A 6000-nucleotide genomic window follows, 5' to 3' on the forward strand; every position below is an offset into this window, starting at 1 on the left:
TTTCTCACACCTATATTCATTGCAGCAGTGTTTACAATAGCCAGACTCTGGAAACAGCCTAGATGTCCCATAATAGATTAATGGCTAAAAAAACTGTGGTTCATATATACAATGGAATATTATGCAGCCATCAGAAGAGATGAAGTCATGAAATTTTCTTATACATAAATGTATAGGGAATCTATTATGCTGAGTGAAATAAGTCAGAGGGAGAGAAATAAACACAGAATGGTCTCACTCATCTATGGGGTTCGAGAAAAATAAAAGACATTTATGTAATGATTCTCAGAGACAAAATAGAGGAGGACTGGAATGTCCAGCTCACAATATGAAGCTCACCACAGAGAGTGATGGGTGCAGGCACAGAAATAATTTCACTGAGAACAATAATAACAAAATGTGACTGAATGAGGGAAGTAGAAAGCCTGTCTAGAGTACTGGCCGGTGTAGGGTGGGGAGGAGGAAAAAAAGTCCCCTTATACATGAATGGATATAAGAAGTATTATGTTAAGTAAAATGAGTTAGAAGGAGGATAGAGATAGAACGTTCTCACTCATTTGTAGGATTTAAGAAAAATAGTATGATAATATTTGATAATATCAAAAACAATAGAGATATGGGCCAAGAAGACCATGGTATGAAGCTTCCTAAAAATAGCAAGAGAGTACAGTTAGGATAGAGAAGGGACCACTATGACAACTATAGTTGAAAATGATCATTCTGGAAAAGAATTGCAAATCACATTGTTTAAAGGGTGTGTGTGTGTGTGTGTGTGTGTGTGTGTGTGAGAGAGAGAGAGAGAGAGAGAGAGAGAGAGAGAGAGAGAGAACTGTCTTCTCAACAGGCAGGCAGGGAAGAGAGTGGGAGGGAAGCTGAGGACAGAAATGTGTACTGGTAAAGGGTATTGTATATTGCATGACAGAAACTCAGTCATAAGTAATTTTGTATTTGTGATAAAACTGTATTCTGAACAACCCTGCATCCATGGTATTTAAAAGTAATTAATAAACAAAATTAAATAAATAACTAAGTAAAAACAATAATTTCAACAATTTGCTTGCCATTGTGCTTTCTTTTCCTCTCTTCTTTTTTCTTTCTACTCTTTTTTAAAGTAATTTTGCTCTCACTTATCTGAAAACAAATGTATTACAATCTACTATATCAACTATGTGATACATGCTTTTTAAGTAAAGTACATAAATAAAAATTTAAATGATGATATCTACATACTGTCACACACAAGTATCTAATCACATATTGGGAAGAACCTGGTCTAAAGAAGCAAAGGTAGAAACCACACATGTGGTGGATAGGGTATGAATAAAGTTGATGATTCCTGATGCCTGCCTGTGAGTGAGTCTTGATTCCGCCGTTCACCTGGGCCTGGGACCCGCCGGCTGGATGGGGGTTGTGAAGCCACGTGGCCTGGGATGCCATCCACCTCCATCCACCCCCATCCTTAATTATTTAATGCTACACAAAGGAAATGTTTTTTTTTAACTTGGTTTCCTCAACTAGATTAAATAATTTAGTTTGTTCCTTTATAGTCTACATCAGTGAAATCATTCAGTATTTACTATTTTATGAATTACTTCACTTTGCATAATAACTTCTAGTTCTACCATGTTGTCAAGAATGTAAAAAAATTTACTCTTTAGAATAGCATAGTAGTATTCATTTTGTGTACATCTACTATAATTTTAAACGTATTTATCCATTGATGGACAATATTGTTATTTTCATGTCTTGGTTATTGTGCAATGAAAATATAGGTCCATATATCATTTGATATTAGTAGTTTTTATATTCTTTGATTACCTAGTAGAATCCCTAAATTATATTTATATTTTCACTGTATTGAGGACACTACATATTATTTTCTATATACCATAGCAATCTTACAACAGTATGCAACCTTGACATTTGTTCTCTATTTTTTATATTAACCATTCTCAAAGGCATGAAAATATTCTCATTGTGGTTTTGATTTGCATTTCCCAATGTGTTTATGAACACTTCATAAGTTTTTGTAAATCTTTTTTTGAATAAGCATCTATTTAGATATTCTGCTCATTATTTTTTATTATTGGATTTTTAGTTATTTACATATTTTAAATATCAACACCTTGTCTAGTGTGTGAGTTGTGAATATCTTCTCCAATCAGTATTTTTCAAATAAGTCAATGAAACAAACAAAAATAAATCCTTAAATTATGACAACAAAATATCTATTAACAGAGATGCAAGGAGGGGAGTATAATGGAGAGCTTTCAGTTGAACAGTGGTAATTCCCTGTTCACTTCTATGCTTATGAGTTCACCAAAATTCTGCCACAATTGCCTATCCTTGCAACTTACATTCCTCCAGAGTTTAAACTACCAAAGAGCAGAGCAGTGAAGAACTTTGGGGGGTCTTCATGTATCCTCAGGAAGATACATGTACCAGACACTTAGTAAACTCTCAGAAAATAGTTGTTAAATGGTTAAAGTTCACCATTTGGGGCAGGGGTAGTGCTCTACAAATCTGTCACCTAGCTTTATCATATTCTATCTTAAATCCTAATAACATTAACCCAATAACACAACCAAGGAATTCTTCTAGTAATATCTTACTGTAATAACTAACTGTAAATTCAGTTAATATAACAGGAAGTAAAAAGAAAAGATAGTGGAGAAGACAATGGAGGCCACTCACTTGCTTCCTAGAACAGTTTTAATAAAACACCACAGTCTGAGCTTCAACAATGTAAGTTCATATCCTCAATGTTCTGGAGGCTGGAAGCTTATTATCAACATATCTGCAAGGTTGAATCAATTGGAAGTATGAAAGAAGAAATCTACACCATACTTTTTCAGCTTCTCAATTTATTCCTTGTCTTAAAGATCACCCAGTGGTCTTTCTCCATGTATGTCTCAGTCTTCTTTTCTATATGTGTCAGTGCCCAGTTTGTCTGCCTTTTTATGTGATGCCAGGAACTGAATCCAGTATATTTCATATGCAAAGAAAGCACTATATGGCTGACCCACACCCCTAGACACTAAATTTCCACTTCTTGCAAAGAAAGAATAAAATTATTTTAATGTGATAGCTTCTGTATAGAACCCACGTCCAACTCAATTTTTACTTGAAGGTGTAAAGTAACTTCAAAATATTTTTCATGAGGATTAAATTCAATTTACCTGTACAAGTCCATAATTGGCTTGACACTGGCCAAGTAAAGAACTGTCAGGCATGCACCATAGGTCTCATCACCTAGGCATGTAGACTCTGGGACTCGGGAATTCTAAGGCAAGAACATTTTAAAAATATTTCAGACAAAGCATAAAATTGTTTTTGACACTCTCATTTTCTTTTTTAGTTAAATCATGTAAGAATTTTTTCTAGAATATAGGTGTATCAAAGTCTAAAACTTCTACCTGTTGTGTGGTCTCTGTGTATGTACTACTTCTCCCTGGTACTTTTTTTTTTTCTTTTTGGTTTTTGTATCACACCTAGCATTTACTTAGAGGTTACTCCTGGCTCTGTGCACAGAAATTGCTTCTGGTAGATTTGGAGGTTCATAAGGGGAACTGAACCACCGTAGTCCTGTGCAAGACAAACACCCTACTGCTGTGCTATCTCTCACCGCCTTCCATGTCCTTATATTCAGAAACCCCCACCTGCCATCACTCACCTTTGGAAACCAAAATTATGCTAATGCTTTAGTGTTAGACAACTACATTAACTCTATGTTTTTCTGGTTTTGACATTTTACATCAAATACCTTTATAATTACATTCTATGCAACAAGATCACTAGATATTGACCTGCAGGGGATACTTTATTAGCATGTAAGAGCACTGCAATTGTTAGATCAACAGATTGTAGAGAATAACAGTCTGCTAAAATATAAAGAAGCAATTCATATCTCAAACAATTGGAAATCTGAAGCTCAATCACAGTGACCACAAATCTTTTAAAACAATGAAGAAACAAAGGAATTCACAAACAATAGTCCCAGAAAATCATCTAACAATAGTGTCAGAAAATCATCGAACTCAAATAAAGCCTCAGGCATCATCAATGAAGAACTTAAATTAATGCCCCATGCAATGGCCATGGAAATAATACAATCATTGGAAGAACAATTTAACAATTTTTAACTAATACAGCATATCAAAGAATATATATATATATATATACATACATGTATTGAGAGAGTTAAAAATGCAATAAAAAGCCACAACAACAGAATTCTACATGCAGAAGACAAAATACTGGCCATTAATAAGAATGAAGTGACCAAAAAAGGGATATTAATGATAGAAAGAGAATGCAAAAATATGTAATAAATAATAGCAAGAGGAATAATTTTTAAAGCATAGGAATACCAGAAACAGAAGCAAAAAGAAAAGGGAAATAAAGGTTGGTGGAGAATAATGAACAAGAACTTTCATGATTTCTGAAAAAAAGAACATTTATAGATGAAGAGACCCAAAGAATACCAAAAATAAATAAATAAATAAATAAATAAATAAATAAAGACTTAAATGAATCAACAATGGCAAGACATATAGAATTCAAAATAGTAAAGTCAAAACAATAAAAGTGTCCTTAAAACAGCAAGAGAGAAAAATCTCTCAACTATGAGAGAAAGAGTATAAGAATTGTAACAAATCTTTCAGATAATATTTTATAAATCAGGAAAGAGTAGGCTGACATGGAATGACACATTCAAAGTATTAAATAATAAAACTTCCAGTCTATAGTCCAATACCCAGCTAATACCTTGAGATATTGATAAAAAAACCTTTTTTAAGTAAACAAGAAATGGTAGCATTTCAACAAGTAAAAAAAGAATTACTGAATATCTACTTATAAAAAGCATGTTTGTAAAAACAACTATATTCTACACACAAATTGCAAAGATGACAACATAACTCTATGTTTCATTGATCTCTCTCAATATCAATGCACTAAACTTCCCTATAAAAAAGACACAGAGTATATGTATGGATCAGTAAAGAAAATCCATCCATCTGCTACCTACAATAAATACACCTAAACTCACAGGATAAGTACTGATTCAGAGTGAAAGGATGGAAAAATCATTAAGTCAATGGAAGAAAAAGCTGGAATAATTATAATGTATCCAAGCAAATATTTTCAATATAAAGAAGATAATTAAAACCATGATAGGCAACCATGATATTAGTTCAGGGAACTACTTGTCATAGTGAATATTTATGCACCAAATAAAAATGCATAAAGTTTCTGCTAACAAACCTAAAGAAACAAACTGATGGAAACACAACAGTAGTGGGAGACTTCCAACACTCCTATTACAACACTAGACAGCTGAAAAAGACAGAATATCAATAGACAAGAGCCCAAAATGTGAACCTAAAGATCTTGGATATATAATGGACACTTCATGCCCACAAACAAGTTAACACACTCATCTCTAGAGCACATTTAACATTCTCCAGGATAGAACACATATTTGGGCATAAGTCAAACTTTTATTTTCCTTTTCTTATTAAATACAATTTTATTTTAATCATAGTGGCTTACATATCATTGATAATAATATTCTAGGTACATATTAACATACAATCAGGGGAATTCCCATCACCGAATTGTCCTCCCTCCACCCCCGTTCCCGTCCTTCTTCCCATATCCTCTTCCCTTACCCCCGGGGCTGCTCGAATAAGTGGTCCCCTCTGTGCCTCGCTTACTACTTAGTGGTCTTACACCTTTTTGGTCTTGGTGCCTCCCTTATCCCCCCCGCCCAATTGGGAGGCGGGACTAGATAGTTCAAGTTATGCAGTTTTGTTTGAAGAAGAGAAAAGTAATAACCTGGAGAAAAAGAAAAGAAAAAAGAATCAGATACTCCGGAAATGGGCGGAGTCCTTCTAGAGGCTTTCATCCTTGGTTTGAGAGATGAGGGGAAAAAGAAGGTGAAACACCACAACAGTACATAAAGAACTGTCAAATAAAATATCCAGTGAGCATTCCAAA

Source organism: Suncus etruscus, chromosome 3 (genome assembly GCF_024139225.1).
Source record: "Suncus etruscus isolate mSunEtr1 chromosome 3, mSunEtr1.pri.cur, whole genome shotgun sequence".
NCBI classification, from domain to species: domain Eukaryota; kingdom Metazoa; phylum Chordata; class Mammalia; order Eulipotyphla; family Soricidae; genus Suncus; species Suncus etruscus.